At 37.9% G+C, this 21,199-nt stretch overlaps 1 pseudogene; it reads right to left on the reverse strand.

Annotated features, from left to right (window-relative positions):
- Positions 1–2,433: 2,433 nt before the first annotated feature.
- LOC149197206 (putative beta-D-xylosidase 5) overlaps positions 2,434–21,199 on the reverse strand; it is a 29,228-nt pseudogene continuing 10,462 nt past the window's right edge.

The following is a 21,199-nucleotide window of genomic DNA, read 5'->3' on the forward strand; positions in this document are numbered from 1 at the left end:
TCTAATATAATGAATGTTGAAGAACCAATTGATTATGAACAGGCTAAACAACATGAACCATGGATTAATGCTATGAATGATGAGTATGCTTCTCTTATGAAAAATCAAACATGGGAATTAGTGGAACTTCCTGAAAATAAAGTTCCAATTGGAAGCAAATGGTTGTACAAATCGAAATTTAACGCAGATGGTACCCTTGATAAATTTAAGGCAAGATTAGTAGCAAAAGGATATGCTCAAAAGGAGGGAATTGATTATGAAGACACTTTTGCACCAGTAGCTAAGTTGAATACAATTAGATTACTGATTGCCTTAGCCACAAAACATAATTGGAATATACATCAATTGGATGTCAAATCTGCTTTTCTAAATGGTGATTTAAAGGAAGAAGTTTATTTGATTCAACCTGAAGGGTTTGTCAAACAGGGACAGAAGCATCTGGTTTGCAGGTTAAGAAAGGCATTGTATGGTTTGAAACAGGCACCAAGATCATGGTATGTAAAGATTGATACCTTCTTTCTTCAGAATGGATTTGTAAAAAGCAAAAATGATCCTAACTTGTATGTTAAGAAAGATGAAAAAGGAAATGTTGCTTTAATATCTTTGTATGTGGATGATCTCATTATAACAGGCAGTGCTCACAAGTTAATTGAAGAAATTAAAGTTCAGTTGTCACAGGAATTTGAAATGAAAGATTTGGGTGAAATGCATTACTGTTTAGGAATTGAGGTATGGAGAGAATCTGGTAAAACTTTGATCACTCAAAGCAAATATACAAAGGAGATTCTTAAAAAGTTCAATATGAAAGATTGCAAAGCTATGTCAACTCCCTTAGAACAGAATGCCAAGTTGTACAAAGAAGATGGATCGAAAGAGGCAGATGGAACATTATATCGTCAGTTAGTGGGAAGTTTGAACTATCTCACCACTACCAGACCAGACATTGCATACTCAGTTAGTATCCTTAGTCAATTCATGGCTAAGCCTTCAGGAAATCACTGGAATGCTGCAAAGAAAGTTCTCCGATACTTAAAGGGAACAGTGAATCTTGGTATTATGTATACTGATGAATCTGATGTTGCACTGACAGGTTTTTCTGATTCAGATTGGGCAGGAAATCCAGATGACAGACGATCTACCTCTGGCTATGCATTTCATATTGGATCAGGGGTCGTATCTTGGAGTAGTAAGAAATAGCCAACTGTTTCTTTATCATCAACAGAATCAGAGTACAAAGCTTTGACCAATGCCACCTGTGAAGCTATTTGGTTGCGGAGAATTCTTGCAGATCTTGAAGAAGCGCAAAGTGGTGCAACATGTATCAATTGTGATAATCAGAGTGCTATCAAATTAGCACATAATCCAGTTTACCATGCTAGAACAAAACACGTTGAGTTACAGTACCACTTTGTACGTGAGAAAATTGAGTCAAATGAGATTGGATTGATATTTTGTAACACCAAGGATAATGTGGCTGATATATTTACTAAGCCCCTTGGTAAAATCAAATTTGAAGTTTTTAGAAGTCAGTTAGGTATTGTAGAAAATCCATTTCTCCATTAAGGGAGGATGTGAGAATAATGCAGAAATAGAATTAGTTGTGAATTGGTTGAACAGAATTAGTTGTGAGTGGTTAGGAATTGGTTGCCAGAATTAGTTGTGAATTTCCTATATAAGTGTGATGTAATTGAGCAAATTATTAATGAAGTTGTGTGAGCTTTGTCTCACGTTTTGCTGGTGTTTCTGCCTGTGTCTTTGTTATAGTTTTTGCTGTAATTTGTAATTTTAGTACGCTCTTTTGAGTGTAGTGTGAATTTCTGCGCTGCAGTAGTACGCTCTCTTTAATGATGTAGGCTGCGTTAATATGCTAAAAAATTCTGAAAAAATTTCGGATTTGGAATTGATTATTTTTAGTCAGTTTCCTCTTCCCTTCGTGTAGTTGGATTTTTTTGGTTCTTTCGCTGCTCTCTCAAAGAGGTTTAGTCTTTGTATTTAATCATGTTGCTGCTTTCTTACTGAGTCTTATGTAAACTTGTTTTTCTGTTGTTTTCAAGGAGTCTTACACAGGCTGCACTTATGTAAACTCGTTTTTCTGATGCTCTCAAGGAGTCTTACACTGGATGCACTCTGAACAAAGAATGAAACTGAAAAATGAAGCAGAGATTTTCTCAATATTCTGAAAAATTAAATATATTGAAAAATGAAAAGCAAAAATTTTCTCAAAATTCTAAAAAACTAAATAAATTATATTGTAAACATCAATAATAAATGTTCTCAATATTCTGAAAAACTAAATAAATTACATGCTAAACATCAATAATAATAAATCACTAAAGTAAAACGGGCACCTATGGAATAAAATTCAAGACTAAGTTTGACCCAAAAAAAAATCAATTAAGATGACCCCTAATCAACAAACAACCAACTAACATGTCAACATATTCGTCGGGAATGAGATATTATCAGATATGTAAAATTAGTATAACTAAGACCATAGCCGAAAGGATACACTGTGTCGCCCTTGTAAAATCTATATGTTCTTCCCGGGTATCCACTTGAATTGGCTCGCAAGTGCATATCTGCCATGCTAATCTGGATACCAAGTCATGGGAAGGCGACCACCTGCATGGATATAATAATTAAATGTCATGTAAAAATAATGGCTCTGCTTGAGTCAATTGTCGCTGAGTTTCTGAATCATGAGAAAGAAATCTCCTACCCAACAAGAGGGGTCAATAACTACATGAAAAAACCCATTTTTTTTTTCTAAAAAACTGGATATTTATGTGTAGTACTTGGATTATATGCTCTACAGATGACCTGAGCTATGGCATCTCCTCCCCCTTGGGAAGGATATCCAGCCCACAGAATCCCTGAAACTTGTCTAAATTTTTGGCAAAACTAACATCAACTCCACCTCCAAACATGACAACCATTATAACTGGTCCTTTGGAAGCACTGGTCACTGAAGCTACAAGTTCCATTTGATATCCAGGTAACAATAGACTCTCTATCATGTGATTCTGCCTCTTGCTTTAGATCTAACCCCACAACCAGAATAGTTGCATCAGCCTATTTGGCAGCCTTTACTGCTGCAGGTAACAATCCTGAACCGTTACATGCCACGTCCAAGCATCCAGGTCGATATACAACATTAGCGTATTTTCCCAACCCATGTACAGGTGGGGTGTATTGACAAGGTATCCCTGCAATGCAACACCATATCATTACCATACCCTTAATAATTTCACTCCCAAAACTTCATAAATCTAGAGGTATCAACTGTAATTCAAATGAAAGAGAACTAAAAATGTACCTGCATAGTTGCCTATCATAGGTTTTGTGGGATCAGCATGGGGTCCAATCACAGCCAAATTTTTAATCTGATTTGTTAATAGGGGCAACGATCCTTTTTTAGAAGAACTATACCTTCGCTGGCTGCTTCAACAGCTAACTCTTGATTTTGAGCAGTGCTGACGTCTTTGAGCCCCAGATTGGCATAATGCTCATCTACTTCAAAGAAACCTAATGTCTATCAGAACGATATACATATTTGTTAAAGCTTTATCCATATCCGATTCCTTGGCCTTTCCTTGCAGCAACTTTCAATCTCCCAGATGAGGGATCTGGGTGATCCTGCAAACCCGACATAGTTCACAGCGTACCTACCAACAACAAAAGGGTCTTCGCCGGGAGTTCTTAGGGCACGACCCCATCTTGGATCTCTTAAAACGTTAATGTTAGGACTCCAACATGTCAATGCTGGTAAGCCAACGTTGTGCAACGTTAATGTTAGGACTCCAACATGTCAATGCTGGTAAGCCAACGTTGTGCATGGCTCGCGCTTCAGTGGACACCACCTGCATTCAACGCTATTCTATCCGATTCAAAGTCTTATTTGTCATCCCATAGAATATCCTTTCAAAAATAACCTAGAACTGAAATTTTTGATTGGCCACTGGGTGCTGAAATGTATACTAATTAATAAACAATTAGTATTTACCTCTCCAATGGTTCTCCACAGAGTTTCATTAAAAGAAGCAGCTGTTAAAATGACAAGAGAGAAGCTCGTTGCAGAAGGTACAGACCCTTCAAATTTGACACCAGGACCAGTGTTAGACACTCCATGCAATGCCTCTGACCACCATTCGTATTTGGGAATTCCAAGCCTCTGCACTCCAGAAGTGCTGCTACCCATCTGGCCAACTTTCTCGGCCAAAGTTAACCTACTCACCAAGTCTTTTGCACGCTCTAAAAATGGCAAAGATTTATCACAGAATGGCAAATCCTTGATATTCAAGCCCAAGGCTTGATACTTGGAAGGATCACACACATATTCAGCAGATGCCGCTGTGGCGTAATCAGCCCATCAAAGTACAACAGTAACAATTAAGAACGCAGCCATATAATGCCGAGCCATTGTCAAAACTGAATGACTAGCTTTTGTAAATACCAAACCCTCAATTCAAAACACGCCCAGCAACAATGATAATCTGAGAAATCCTACCATTTGGAGCTCAATATATAGATTTTAATTCTGATAACTCCAGCACCTTATCTGGCTAGTACGAGTAACAAAATGATTTGAACCGTTAATTTTATCAAAATTTTATACTCCATGAACACTGTTTTTGTACAGTACATCGGGCACTTCAACGCTCAGAATTTATCCAGAATTTATGCTTCAACTAATATCTTTTAACCATGTGGAAGCATGCATTCTTAATCTTTGGGACAATCTTGAAGCAAAACTGCAGACTTAACCAAGTAGGTAGCATTTCTTGCCAATATTTTCGGATAACGTTCATGGCAAACGTAAAGAAAAATTGAACCGTGAAATGTTCCCGCGTGAGGAAGTTCGGAAACATTAGTCTAATTTTTTTCACCATTCTGAGTCTTCTACGTGGAATTTTTCCATGGGACTAATCCCTCCTTTCATATAACTTTCTTTTAATTCAAAATATATATATCCCATAACACTATAGAGAATCTCTCAAAGTACAGGTAATGTTTGATCCTAATCGTTCACACACAATGCTTCGTCTTCCCTAAATATGTTGGGAAAACTTTTCCATTAGTGATGTCCTTTTCTAAATACTTCAAATCAAGGATACTTGGCCTCCATGGAGAGTACCAAATCTCTAGCTAAAAAGGAACATATCCACCTCTAATAAATTGCTAGATCAAACAACGGAATCTAACATTTAATGGAGAGAAAGTGTACTTGATTTTTAATTTGTTGGAATATTAATTCCAACTGCAGGCGTTGTGGATAGCGACTGCAAAATCATGGACAGCGACGGCAGGCCAAATCCGCCATCAACTCAGCGAGTACGCAGCACCTAAAACCGCCTCAGCAAAACCACCAGAGCATATCGGACCGCCTTCGATCAGAAAGTAGTTTCCGTATAATCGACTCCGATACAATGTAATGCAGCCACGTGGTCCTCTGCATACATCAGCAGAACTGACTTTTCGGACGCTAATGTTCAGCATGAAGTGGGCTCCCGAAATCGACGTCAACCGTACGATTTGCTTCGTCGTTCTCCGCCGTCCATCAATGAAACCTGCATACCTGCATATGAGCCTGCAACGAATTAAATACATTGCGTGGAGTGAAATAAAAGTTTGTTTGACCGCCAGTCCTGTCTGCAAAGGAATTAAATGGAACTCTTCCTAATTCGTAGAAAGTTGGTAAATATTTATGTTTCTTCACGGCATGTATTATTATCATATCCTTTTTAAAATGTATACGATATGCCTTCATGTAGTTGACTTTTTTTTAAGGGAAACAAAGGAGTTTTGCACAGAAGTGCAATGTGTTAATGAATATACAACGAATATAACAAAACGAGCTTGCGACCGCGAAAAGCAGGTGGTGTTGCACAACAGTGCATTAAAAACTAGTCGCTCATTGTAATGTAAGTCTGTAGTGTGAAAAAGGAATGAATGCACAGCAGTGCGTATAGAGAGAACAGGGGAGCGCATATGTTTCAGTAAGTTTTTTTTGTGTTGACCTGTGGTGAAGCAGTGAGCATATACCGCACAGCAGTGCGAACCCAAAGAAAAATCAGATTGTAATGTAAATTTTTATATTGTCCAAACGAAGGGGAGTAGGCATATAATTTTTCTTGGCAAGCATGTGTAAATTTTTTTTGGAGTATGTAAAAGAAGATTTTTACACCAGTAAGTGAAAAAGGATTTTTACAGCAGTTTATGTAAAATCTTTTCACAGCAGTAAATGTAAATGGGTTTTTACACACCAGCAGTGTAAATTCTCAGGTGGAGACAGAGTTTTGTTGAATGTATTTTTGGTGAATCCCTCTCAGTAAAAGAGGATGAATATGTATCAGGCATTATATTTTAATGAATAGAAATCTTTTTATGGTGGTGTAATACTCTGTTCTCAGTCATTTTTTTTAAAAGCTTCCCTGTGCAAAGGATCCTGTGGAGAGAAGGAAACAGAGCATTGCCTCTGTGTGTGTTTAGTTTTTCTTGTTTTTGGGATTTTACCAGAAAAATCCCCAACAGTGGTATCAGAGCAGGTCCAGGCTCTTTGATGGTGACAGAGCTTGTTCAGGCTCTTTGAAGGTGTCAAAGAAGCTGAAGGAAAGATTTTTGTTGCAGCAGTAAATCTTCTCCAGCAGAGTGAAGTCTCAGGCAAAAGAACCCAAGTATTCCTCAAAGTTTTTTTTCTTGTGTTGCTGTTGAAGAAACAGTGAGTCATTTTAAAAAACACAGTCTGGTATTTTAAACATAGTTAAGAATGGCAAGGTCAAGGAAGAAAGTGTCCAAATCCCCTAAGGTTGAGTCTCCCTCTTCTATTAAAATAGAAAACAATCTATTTGAAAGCATTCTATTTGAGGTTCCAAGGTTCGATGGGAACTTTGATATATGGGAAATAAAAATGAGGACTTTCTTAAAGTCTGAAGGGATTGAAATTTGGGAATCAGTGATTGATGATAGCAAGAAGGATAGAGAATCCAAGGAGTACAATGCAAAAGCAGCAAAGACTATCTTGGATGGACTGCCTGATTCTGTAAAGAAGAATCTAGGAAAATATTCATCAGCAAAGGAGATATGGGACAGACTTCATGACCTTCATGCAAAGGGAGCACTGACCATGACCATCAGTGAAGAAGAAAATTCTGAACCCATCATAGAAGCTGAATGTGAGAAGGTTGACCTCATCAAACTTCAAGTAAAAGAAAGGGATGAAGAGCTCGCCAAGCTTAAGAAGGAACTTGATGAAAGCAAGAGGAAGCATCATGAAGAAGTCATATCCATGACAAATCAGTTGAATAGAGCAAAGAAGCAGGAAGACGCCTTGTCAAGTCAACTTGAACAAAGGCACAAGAGAGTGAACAAGCTTGTAGAAGAGATTGGACAGTACAAGGTAGAGGTCTCCTCCCTTAAGTCTGAACTACAAGAAGCCAGGAAGCAGGCACAAGGAGCTGAAAAGAAAATGGAGAGCAGTCAAGCAAAGAATGAAGAAATCTCCAAAATGAAGTCAGATATCATTGCCCTTAAAATAGTAGTAGCTGAAGCTACTCGTAGCAAAGAAGAAACTGAGGAACAACTTGCCAAGAAAAATAATGAGTGTGAAAGATTGGAAGAAGAGATTGTCCTCCTCAAGAAAAAGGTTGAAGGGATGAACAAAATCATGAAGAGCTCTCAAGCCTTGGAGGACATGCTCAGCTATCACAGATCTCCATCTGATAAATCAGGACTTGGGTATGTAAGTGAACCTTCAAACAAGAATGAATATGCTTTAAGCAAAGGAGATGTGAAGAAGCCAGAAAGATATGGTGATGCTCCTAGTTCCAGCAAAGGCAAGGAGAAAGATCATGGGTACAATAGAAGAAATCCTACTCCAAGCAGAAAACCAGCTCTAAGAAGAAATGTAGCTGATGTCAAAGAGGCAAGATGCAATGGTTATCATCAAAGAATCTCAAGGCAGCAAGGCTTCAGAAGTACATCAAGGAAACCTCCATCTCCCAGGTACCAAAGTTCATTTTATGGTTATTGTTACTCTTGTTCAAACTTTGGTCATATGGCAAAAGACTGTAGAGCATTTCATAGAGATAGATGTTATGGTCTTCGACAACCTCCAAGAAACAATTTTGCAAGAAGAAATCATGAATTCTTATTCATGAACAATGTTGAATGCTTCAAGTGTCATAACATTGGGCATATGGCACGTGATTGTAACTTAACATGGGCTCTTACACAAGCTAGATCCATGCAAAAGAAGAAAGTTACACAAGTATGGAGAAAGAAGGAAATACAGCCTGAAAGTCCCTTGAGCTCTCTAGCTGATCTAAGTTTCTTTTAAGAAAACTTTGCTGAAAGAAAACAATGCATACAATTAAGGGGGAACCTGTAATTATTGATCATTATTGCTGAACTGTATTAACAGTCATTCTTTTATGAACATCTTGTTATAGGGGAGAGATATGGAATTAAATCTGCCATAAAAGCAGAGAAAAAAATCTACAGGGTATGGAGACTGCGTGGAGGATGTATTGCAGCGCAGCAGAGCGCAAATGAAATTTTTTTTTTGTTGTTAATCCCTCTGAAATGTAATATGCAGCAGTGTTGAAAAATGTAATTTTTTTTATCACATATGCAATGCAATATGCACAAAAGTGCGGAGAAGGAAAAGGGGCAGCATTGAAATGTGAAGTGCAGCAGCACGATAAGAAAAATGAGAAGCAGTAGAACACACAACAGTGTGTGAGTGAAGATGAAGATGAATTTGATGTGAATCATATGCATTGTATATGCATTGTAATGCAAAGCAAGGAGACCCGCACAATAGTGCAAAGGCAGAACATAGAACAAGGGGCAGCGTGGAAACTTTTGTGTGTGGAACACATGGATTGAAATGCATAGCAATGGAACATAGTTTTTCCTTTATGTAATATGAGAAAATATACTCACAGCAGAGTGAGTGTAATACACAGTAGATGGAAATGTTTTGTATTGGCAATGAAAATGCAAAGCAGTGAGAGGAAAATGAGAAGAGGGCAAAATGCAGCAGAGCGTAAATGCCCAGTGTTTGAGAATGCAATGAAATTTTTCACACAGCAGTGAAAAGGGTAATGTAAGTCTTGTTTTTGTTGTTGGAGAATATGTAGTAAAAACACACAGCAATGTGAATATGAAAAATGCAGTAGCATGAAGTTTTTTTTGTTGAAGAAACGAAATGTAATGGGCAGCAACGCATGTAAAAGAAATTTTTCTTTACAGCAGTAAATGTAAATGCAGTTTTTGTTGTTTGCATCTGAAATGCAAGTGAGACACAGCAACAGTGCGATTGTAATCAATGAAGGGGAGCAGGCAGCAGCGTGAAGTTTTGGTTGTTGTTCATTGTGAAAACAACAGAAAGGGAATGCGCAGTAGCGCAAGTGAAATGTAATGCAAAGAAAACACAACAGCGTGAAATCTTTGCACTTGTTCTGTTGAGAAAACAAAAGGCAATACGCTGCAGCGCGTATGTGCTAAATGAATGTAAGAGATAGATTGAAGTGCCTCTGAAGAAGGCATGTTGGAGAATCCCTCTGTCAAGAGGAAGATCTGTTGTCTTTTGGTGAATCCCTCTGTCAAGAGGAAGATGCTTTTCAACATAGTGTGGTAAATCCCTCTGTCATGAGGAAGGTGCTCTTCAGCACAGTCTCAGGTGAATCCCTCTGTCAAGAGGAAGGTGCTCGTCGGCACAGTCTCAGGTGAATCCCTCTGTTAAGAGGAAGACTCTTTTGATTGGTTGTGGAACTGCATCTGAAGCAGTTGGTGAATCCCTCTATGTGAGGAAGATATTTTTGTAACAGCAGTTGGTGAATTCCTCTATGTAAGGAAGATGTCTTTGTAACAGCAGTGTTGGTGAATCCCTCTATGTGAGGAAGTGTTTGAGTATGATTGAATGCCCAGCAGTTGAAATTAAAGGGGAGTGTTGGAATATTAATTCCAACTGCAGGCGTTGTGGACAGCGACTGCAAAATCATGGACAGCGACGGTAGGCCAAATCTGCCATCAACTCAGCAAGTACGCAGCACCTAAAACCGCCTCAGCAAAACCACCAGAGCATATCGGACCGCCTTCGATCAGAAAGTAGTTTCCGTATAATCGACTCCGATACAATGTAATGCAGCCACGTGGTCCTCTGCATACGTCAACAGAACTGACTTTTCGGACGCTAATGTTCAGCATGAAGTGGGCTCCCGAAATCGACGTCAACCGTCCGATTTGCTTCGTCGTTCTCCGACGTCCATCAATGAAACCTGCATACATGCATACGAGCCTGCAACGAATTAAATACATTGCGTGGAGTGAAATAAAATTTTGTTTGACCGCCAGTCCTGTCTGCAAAGGAATTAAATGGAACTCTTCCTAATTCGTAGAAAGTTGGTAAATATTTATGTTTCTTCACGGCATGTATTATTATCATATCCTTTTTAAAATGTATACGATATGCCTTCATGTAGTTGACTTTTTTTTAAGGGAAACAAAGGAGTTTTGCACAGAAGTGCAATGTGTTAATGAATATACAACGAATATAACAAAACGAGCTTGCGGCAGCGAAAAGCAGGTGGTGTTGCACAGCAGTGCATTAAAAACTAGTCGCTCATTGTAATGTAAGTCTGTAGTGTGAAAAAGGAATGAATGCACATCAGTGCGTATAGAGAGAACAGGGGAGCGCATATGTTTCAGTAAGTTTTTTTTTGTGTTGACCTATGGTGAAGCAGTGAGCATATACCGCACAGCAGTGCGAACCCAAAGAAAAATCAGATTGTAATGTAAATTTTTATATTGTCCAAACGAAGGGGAGCAGGCATATAATTTTTCTTGGCAAGCATGTGTAAATTTTTTTTGGAGTATGTAAAAGAAGATTTTTACACCAGTAAGTGAAAAAGGATTTTTACAGCAGTTTATGTAAAATCTTTTCACAGCAGTAAATGTAAATGGGTTTTTACACACCAGCAGTGTAAATTCTCAAGTGGAGACAGAGTTTTGTTGAATGTATTTTTGGTGAATCCCTCTTAGTAAAAGAGGATGAATATGTATTAGGCTTTATATTTTAATGAATAGAAATCTTTTTATGGTGGTGTAATACTCTGTTCTCAGTCATTTTTTTTAAAAGCTTCCCTGTGCAAAGGATCCTGTGGAGAGAAGGAAACAGAGCATTGCCTCTGTGTGTGTTTAGTTTTTTTTGTTTTTGGGATTTTACCAGAAGAATCCCCAACATAATTCCAGTGATTACTTTGCTAATATTTATAAATACATTTAATATATTTACAAAGACATTTAATATAAGGTAAAGATATTAGGAACAATTGAACAGTAACCGCATGCACTACATGTCATATCCAAAACAGAAAAATCCACAAAGAAAACAATAAGAGAATCTTCGAAAATGAAAGATGTTCAACTTAAATAAAAAAATTGTGAGAAAGTGATAAGGAACAAAGAGAGTGGCATTAGATCCAAGCTCACTTTTAAGATAGATTCAAGTATACATAAAATAAGGCATCGATAATTCATTTTGAAGCCAGATACTATTATGAGGCACTATATGGATCATTATTAAGGTACAAGATTCTTCAATACTATTTGGTTTTCATCATGGGATTCAGAGGATTTGAAATTTTTTTTTTTTATACTGAAGATAGAAAAACAGTTCAAAGATCGTTCAAATTATTTGGAATGGAGGTCATCCTTGGACTTATTTTTATTTATCTTTATTTTTTAGGAGTTTTTATCTTTAAAAAATAAATATGAGTTTTTATTCTTAAAAAATAAATATGGATAAATTTAATTTTATTAAACTTTGTTATTTTATCATGTTATTATATATAAAAGTTGAAACTTGAAAAAAAATTGAAATCATTTAGGTTGAGTTAATAACATTTTTTATCAAGACATATTAATGGAGAAAATGAAGTCTAACTATTGATACATATTTTAAGACTTAAACTTTTAATTGATGGTTTGATTTAATTAAATTTAGAGTTGACTTTAACTCTTAGTTTATATTTTATAATCTCCTACTTAAGATTGTAATTTTATCATATCTTCATGTCTCGTGGCCAAAACCCATGGCATATGTTCATGGGATTACCCATTATTATTGGAAAAAATAAGAACTCAAGAAATTAGAATATTTGACCAAAAACAAGAGAAAGCTCTTTAGTGATGTTGTATTTTGATCATTATAATTTCTTTCACATCATTGTTTACACACACTCCCTAGAGGCTTGGACAAAGAAAAACAGGTTTTCTTAATAGGAGAGGAGGTGACCTAGTTAACAAGAGACGAGTAAAAAGAAAAAACCCTGACAAGGGTTTTGTTTAGGGAAGAAAAATACAGTAGGGAAATATAGAGAATGTGGGGTAAACTTACCAAAAATTTCCACAAGAAATTCTTCAATCAATCCCAGGAACCACTCCAAGCAAAACACCATATCCAAGAGAAACTTTTATCACAAATGATAGTATTTTTTCCAAGTTGAGATAACAGGATTAATGCATACTCTCAAAAAGAGGAGACGGTGATGAGTGAATGATGATGAAATGAAAAAGGGACTTATCTATATATGTGAGGCATAAGTTGTCATATTTCCATAATTTTTACAAGAAAAGCCCTAAAATAAGTTTTCTTAAGCATTGAACAAGAATGAAGTCAGAAGACAACCTCAATATATCTCAACAACTTAACATAAATGCTAAAAATAGCCAACACATGTGGGAAATAGTGACCTCCACCATGATGTCATCCTCCATAAATTCTCTAGGTGCCACAAGCAAGTGAAAAAAATGGATCATGAGTGCTCCTAAATCCAAGAAAGGCTCAAGTTGCATGGGTATGCCTATGTAAAGAGCCCCCAAAACCATGATCTCATCATGATTACACCTTGTGTCACCCTTTTAGGGACCAAAGGAGTGGCGTGAATTCACAATGCTCAAGCATTGGCGTCGAAAGGTGACATGCAAACCCTCCCATGTCATCTCAAGTATAATCAACCATCATCTAGGCTCATGAACAAGTAATGTTCATCAAACAGTATTAAGGCCAGCCTGGGGGCATCTTGGGTCCATCTACGCACATCATCTAATAGTATAATTTCAAACATCATTAGCTTAGTGTTTTAGAAAATGAGAGTACATATGAGGGTCAAGTACCATGTTGAATCACCTCATAACCCAATGCTCATCTTTAGAGGGGAAGTGTTTCGTCATCAAGGTTAGAACTACTCTTTGGATAGGGTACACTGACCTTTAAATTGTTGTAGGAAGGGATCAATCCCATCTCTTAAGGGCTCTTCATAGTTGCGATAACACTGCCTAATAAAAACCTCTCAAGATCAAGTGAGATTAATAACCATTTAGTAAAATAACAATTAAAGTATCATAGTGAGCCATATCTAATGCTAAGGGAACAAGAATACTTCACACAAAACTCACCTTCAAATGTCTAACTAGATCAATACATATAAGCAAGTTACCTCACTTATATTAGGGATGATTAAGTCAATAGGCCTATAAGTTGTTTCCATCCCCCAAGGGGAGTGGCATTTATTAGGTTAGCCCATCAATATATAGGTGTGTATGACAATGGTGGTAATAGAGTGGGAAAGGCTTCAAAGTGGGTGACATAGCCATGATACCAACTAATGGAGGTCCAACAACCTAAGTGTATAGATGTAAGGAAGAAGAAATCATGGAGGAATGAGTTACATCTTTCCTCACTTTTCTTTTCCCACCCTTCTGGTGCACTTTTTAGTTTTATTGATTTGTATTTATTGGGTGCATAACTTAGGATCCCAACCATGCTTTTGTATTTTTCCAATACCCCTTTAATATGTAGCAATTTCTTGCTCAACAGAGATGGGACTTTCAAGTGTTCATTTCTTTAAATGAAGGATTAGATTCTAAAGGATTAGGTGATGGTTAATGAGAAGAGTAAAGATCATGCTAGGATTTTTCCAATGTGATAAATAATGTCTGAGTCATCTTTTACATTGTACATTCTATACAGTTTTTTTCAATAATGCCTGAGATATATTTTACATTTTACATATTTATTTCATTGTATATTTTTATATTTTTAACTTTATTTTAGTTGTCTCAACCTCTGGGGCCAAGTTTTCAGGACCTGACTCAAGAATGTGGATGAAGGTACCATTCCAAATGAATAATGACAACTAACATAAAGAATGGAGATGGATAATAGGAAGAGATGGAGAATGGTAAGAATAGATTATCTTGGGCATGCTGCATTACAAAATGCTTCCCTAGTAGTGCTCTTCCTAAACCATAAGGCCTCAGAAGAGGTCCCACTAGACTAGGGTCAAAGATTAACCTCCCAAGTGAAGTGTGGTAACAAGGGTACAATAGAGATCATTCAATCATCCAGTTTGCCCTATGATCCATATTAGCATGCCCATAACATTAAATGAAAGAACATGATTGAGAAAATGGTTAATGTACCTATCTACATATGACCCGCCTTCCTTCAAGAAAAAATTCCAAATGGGAGAGAGATCTAACTGGAGAAATAGGTGGAGGATAATGTTATGTATTGATCATATGGAGCCACTTTTTGGCCAATTGTTTAAAGAGGAGAAGGTTTTTATCTTAGAATTTACCCACTTTTTGGTGGGTAACATTTAGCTCCAACTCAATGACATTTTCCCACCATAGAGTGCATGAGAATACTAAAACTTGTAGTGCTAGTAAGCTTGTTACTTGTATCCTTACAACATCTTATTGGTAGCAACTTACCATGCTGTTTATCATCACCCTTGCAATATAGTATAAAAAGATAATACTAAAATAAAATGCTAGATAAAACAAATATGACATCTAACTACTACGCACAACACATTAGCATGAAAAATATCAAAAAAGGCATCCACACATAAGAATGCAATACACACAATGATATTCAAACTATCGTAACATACAATACATCAACTAAGTATAACCATACAATTAATGAAGTTAACATGTTTTCATATCAATATCATACCTCATACCCCTATACTTAATCATGAGAGAGAATGAGGAAACATCACAATCAACAACCATGATCAATGATTCTTTCATATTAAAGGAAGAGTTCCAAGTGTGAATTTGCTCGAGAAGTAAATGTTGGCATTATGTTTTCTGGTATGAATGTATGTTACAGATGTTGTACTTGATGGCAACTCCAGTGATAAGGCTCTCAGTTTGTTAAAAATTAAGAAGGACGCAGACTATCGGTTCAGAAAGTGCGTCCCCGCAGGTATACCATGCAGAACCCGCATCCAGGGATGCCGGCCAGCCGTTCAGGGGGTGTGTCTACCCAGTGCACACATTTCAAGGCAGAGAAAAGCACGTGGGGGTTTCTTGTGTGGTATAGCCGACGGTTTTGTGTTTCTATGGTGTCGGCTCGTGGTATTGTTCCATGTTTTGGGGAGGATCTTGCCTATATAAAGCAAAGGTGTTCATTTGGATTTAGCAAGTGTCTTGGGTTGAATATCTTATTTGGTGAGATCTAGTCCAGATCTAAGAGGGCGAATCTTCTAATGGACTGTGATCTCTATGGCGCATGATCAGATCTGTAGATCTGACTGTTTGGGTCTGTTCTGAAGTCTTCATATTATTTACATCTGAAGGGTCTGTTAGCGCTTGGAATTCACCTAGGCTGAGATAGACAAACTCTCAAGGCTACATCAAACCATTTCACCTCGTAGCTAGCCCTACGAGGTATGAGAAGGCTCTCTCGGGTCAGATTTGATAGATCTTATAATATAATAAGCTGACCAATTAGGATCAAAGATATTAGGCTAGTAAATTGATAAGGGGGGTTGATTTAAAGATTTTTTGGGTTTTTTGGTGGCAATTGGAGGGAGTGCAATTTAGGGTGCGGGGATTGAGCTCAGTTTTTGCAGGTGGGTCTTTGGGGCAAGGTAGGAGTCTATGCTGATGCCTTTAACTGAAAGAGATGATCAGGGAAGAAAGAAGAGAGGCTAAAGAGGGCAAACAATGAATTCGAATCCTCTCTAGACAGTGGAAAACATAAATTTTAAACAAAATTGAAAGCTGAGCATGGCATGCATGAATTCAAACTTTATCACTTCTTTTGTTTAAATAGCAGCAAGAGATTAAGAAATGGAACACATAAACACACTTACAATAACAGTAGGAGACACACCATCAACATAATAATCCACAAGAATCCACAATGAAGTCTGCAAAACCCTGGCCTTCCTTTTCCTCAAATTGCAGAAAATACAAGTCAAAAATACAATAGCACTTCTCCCTCTAGAGTCCAACCCTGAAAATGAGAAGGAGAGAGCATAATATAGACCTCCTAGACCATCTAACTCCTTTCCCCACCTCTAGGGTTCGAGCTCAACTTCCTAGGAGCAGTTTGAACTAATTCTAAACTAAGAACTAGAAAATAGGCAGCCCAACAACTTGCCTCTATTACTTAGCTAACTCATCCATGCATTAATTATTCACTATTTACATCAAATAAGCTTCTAGAAGAGTAAAGAAAGATAAAACCTATCAAAGTGCCATGAAAATATTACATTCATCCATCATCTACAAGTAAAAATGGTCAACCATAGTCAAAACAGTGTTTTTTGACCGAAAATGGCAATTCTGGCAAATCTGGAAGTTCTGGTCGCGCCCCTTCACAGCTGTGTTTGAGTGGGTTCCGCTGGTCCAAATCAGGTGCAAGATGGCTCATTGGAAAGCTTGGCCTGTCTACTTTCCATCCCAAGTGGAATTTCTGAATTTGGTGTTGATTTGACCCCTCAAAAACCATTTCTCCCAAGGTCACTTTCTGCAACTCAAAAAGTGGGCAGAAAGTCATTTTTTAGGTGTATTTTGAGCTTTTGGAGGCTCAAAACTCAAAATCAGGCTTCTCCCAAGTATTGGTAATTTTTCTCTTTGCATTCCCTTTCCAAAAATGCCAAGTTTTCAAAATTCCGAGCAGTCCTCCAAAATGGTCTCACCCGGGGTGAGACCATTCCAATGGCCAAAACCTGTAAATTGCACAAAAAATTCAAAAATGACAAAATTTTCTCCAAATTTCTTGAAATTTGGGCTGGGAGTCCCCAATAAAGTACCATGCTCAGTCAAAGAGGCTTTGACCAAAATTTGGAGTGGATCGGGCGTTTTCCTTCGTTTTTGTGCTTTGGCCAACCGTCCTTGGAGCACCTTCGTTCTCGCCGGTATTTTTGACATTTCTCTCAAACCATGACACCTGTGTAAAAAGTGAAGGAGGTTTTTCTTCTTTGGCATGTTATGGACAAAAACCTCTCTCAGTTTTCCAAAATTCATCTTTGATTGCTCTGGAACATCATTTGAGTGCGACTTGTCCCGATGTGTGAAGCAAGGAATTTTGTCGAAATGGAGCGAGATGAAGGGGATAAGGGGCTTCTAAATTCTTGGGGAAATTTGTGGGAGTGGGGAGGGATGTTAGGAAGCAGGAGAAAGTGGAATCTCAGTGACTGAGTGAGGGGAAGGGGTCGAAAAGAGCAAAACACAGGCCCAACCTAGAAAATTGCCAGGTTGTAGCTAGAAACTAGGGTTTGTACAAAAATGAGGAATTTGGCGGATCTAAGGGATGGGAAGTGTTTGTTAAGGTACTTTAAGGATAGGGGAAGGTGTATGAACATCAGGAAACAAGTTTTGCCCGTGATTTGACCATCCAAGAAAAATTGCCTTCAAAACCCTAGGAGAGGGAAATGACCTTGCCTGGGTGGCAACTGAAGCATGAACAAGGTGTCAAATGACTCATTAGACACTGACATGATAATGACAACCCTCTGAATGATGATACACTCAGCTGAATGATGACATAGACTGACATTTGGGCAACTTTGAACAGAATGAAAGCAAACCCTAAACCTAATGCTTAGTGACCAAATTTTGCTTGAAAACTCTTTGAAATGACAAAATTTGACCTTGACACTTCAAAATCACTTTGTAAGAGCATATTTGATCACTGTAGGAAGGTTGGAAAGACTGACACTAACATTGGCTCCAATGGGGATGGTAGCTCCTTGGAGGTGCCAAGAACCTTAGACATCTGGGAGAGCAGACCAGTGCTTGCAACCATTGGGCGATGGAGTCATGATTTACACCTTTGACACAAAATTTTGACACATTTATTGAATGAAAACTTGACTGAAACCTAACTGAAACTTGACTCAAACCGACTCGATGGCAAACTGAAATAACTTGAAAAAACTCACTCAATAGACCAAACACAAATGACTCATGACCGACTTAAAACAGAACTTTACAAAGCTTTTTGAAGGGCAGCAGTCCATCAAGATTTGAAATCATGATGACAACCACCGGTGTTTCTTACAAGACTATATACATCAAACTATATCAAAATGCCAATGCAACCAATCAAGCAGATGCCTTCTTGATTGATTCTCCCAATCAGATCGCATGATCAACAATAGATACTGGTAACCGGGCATCCAAAAACATAGTTGACCATGATCTCCTTCATCACTGAACACTGCAATAAACACTATCACTGCTGGTTGCAACAAACTTACTAGAGGATCGTGAAAAACATGAAGATTTGCCACTGCCACCTCCTGCTGAAAGAACAAGGTATCCTTTGTTTCAAACTCTGATCTGTCTTCATCATGTGCTTCAGTAAAAGTATGCTCATGGGCTTCAAAAATCTCTGAACAAATAGATGAGCAGATCTCTTCTTGGAAAAACATTTCGGCACATGAAACATATGAAGAATCTGAAAGGTAATCCTGTATGCTATGATCTTCAGTAGTAAGACAATATGGTAGGTGATCTTCATATAATATGACAGCGGGATTATCATCTTTGTGAAGGACAACATTATCGGTTTGCTGATCTACAAGACACTCATCTTCTTCAACAAAGGAAGAATTTTCCCCAACACTTTCCTGACTATGTGTGCATTGCAAATCTGCTGTAGCTTGGGCTGTAACAAGACCTTTCAAAAGCCGATCTATCTCCTCTTCAGACAAAGGAGACAATGCCTTTTGTTTTCTTCTGCTTAAACAGTAATTATGTTCATATGATAGGGCACTCAAACTATCATTTATTACTGAGCGATTGAAAGGAGATTCATCACTTACTTGCACAAAGATCTCACCTTGCTGTTCATGAACATCTGAATCCAAAACTCCGTCTATGATCTCAACAGTAGAGCTCTCTTTGATGGGTTGCATGCTGCTGTCTTCTTCTGTGGGTAAATCTGAAACAACATTTGCTCTTTCCTCATTTTCAACCATATGGAAATCTTCAGCTTGCTGATCTTGACAAGTATCCTCTAAGATTTCTGTGTGTTGCTGAAATGAATTTTCATACAATGCTTCCATGATCTCTTCATCCATGAAATTATCATCTTCATAAAACTTCTCAAGGCTTTCAATAAAATTATGTGCATGATTGCAACAATCATGAACCAAATTCAATGATGGATAAGAGTCCTTATATCTTTCAATGAACATAGCATGAAAATCCTTTAAACAGTAAATACAAGCAAGCGGCAAACTTTCATACCATGATTGGGCTCTACCTTCCAAAGTGGCCAAGAATATCTTCATCAAGCAATCCTCAGGAAAATCGATCTTGAATTTGCGAATATGCATGTGAAATCTGACCAGATGTAGAGCAGCGTCCTTCCGACCATCATCTTTAAATGTAGGCAAATTCCTTGACCAATCTACCTTTGGAATTTTATTTGGAAAACCTGGGATGTGATCTCGGCTCAAGGGAGCATATCTTCTTGCAATTAGGTCCATCATGAAAAGCTCAAAGCTACTGATCTCTCTGCAGTGAAGTCACCATGAAGCATAGGTTGCTGGATTCTTCAGTGAAAGGAGTCGCCAAGTGAATGACTTCAGCCTTTCAAGTGTCTGATCGTTGTTCACCATCAACAATCAGATCTGAACTTGATACATGTACTGGGGTAAAGTGTCAATGAAGCGCTATGTTCACAAATCCCACGGAGATAGACTGAAGCAGCGTTTATCTACTTGCGCTGATGTAAAACAAGAGCGTTTTCGAAGGCTTCTGGCGTAACTTCAGGCTCCGTCTAAGACTTATGAAATAACACGACAATGAGCAAACGATTAATATGTTCTCCCTAGTATGGTCGCCAATATGTTAGCGCTTGGAATTCACCTAGGCTGAGATAGACAAACTCTCAAGGCTACATCAAACCATTTCACCTCGTAGCTAGCCCTACGAGGTATGAGAAGGCTCTCTCGGGTCAGATTTGATAGATCTTATAATATAATAAGCTGACCAATTAGGATCAAAGATATTAGGCTAGTAAATTGATAAGGGGGGTTGATTTAAAGATTTTTTGGGTTTTTTGGTGGCAATTGGAGGGAGTGCAATTTAGGGTGCGGGGATTGAGCTCAGTTTTTGCAGGTGGGTCTTTGGGGCAAGGTAGGAGTCTATGCTGATGCCTTTAACTGAAAGAGATGATCAGGGAAGAAAGAAGAGAGGCTAAAGAGGGAAAACAATGAATTCGAATCCTCTCTAGACAGTGGAAAACATAAATTTTAAACAAAATTGAAAGCTGAGCATGGCATGCATGAATTCAAACTTTATCACTTCTTTTGTTTAAATAGCAGCAAGAGATTAAGAAATGGAACACATAAACACACTTACAATAACAGTAGGAGACACACCATCAACATAATAATCCACAAGAATCCACAATGAAGTCTGCAAAACCCTGGCCTTCCTTTTCCTCAAATTGCAGAAAATACAAGTCAAAAATACAATAGCACTTCTCCCTCTAGAGTCCAACCATGAAAATGAGAAGGAGAGAGCATAATATAGACCTCCTAGACCATCTAACTCCTTTCCCCACCTCTAGGGGTCGAGCTCAGCTTCCTAGGAGCAGTTTGAACTAATTCTAAACTAAGAACTAGAAAATAGGCAGCCCAACAACTTGCCTCTATTACTTAGCTAACTCATCCATGCATTAATTATTCACTATTTACATCAAAGAAGCTTCTAGAAGAGTAAAGAAAGATAAAACCTATCAAAGTGCCATGAAAATATTACATTCATCCATCATCTACAAGTAAAAATGGTCAACCATAGTCAAAACAGTGTTTTTTGACCGAAAATTGCAATTCTGGCAAATCTGGAAGTTCTGGTCGCGCCCCTTCACAGCTGT

This window comes from Pinus tabuliformis, chromosome 2_2 (genome assembly GCF_031772625.1).
Source record: "Pinus tabuliformis cultivar Carrire ecotype Pingquan chromosome 2_2, CPIR1, whole genome shotgun sequence".
NCBI classification, from domain to species: Eukaryota; Viridiplantae; Streptophyta; class Pinopsida; order Pinales; family Pinaceae; genus Pinus; species Pinus tabuliformis.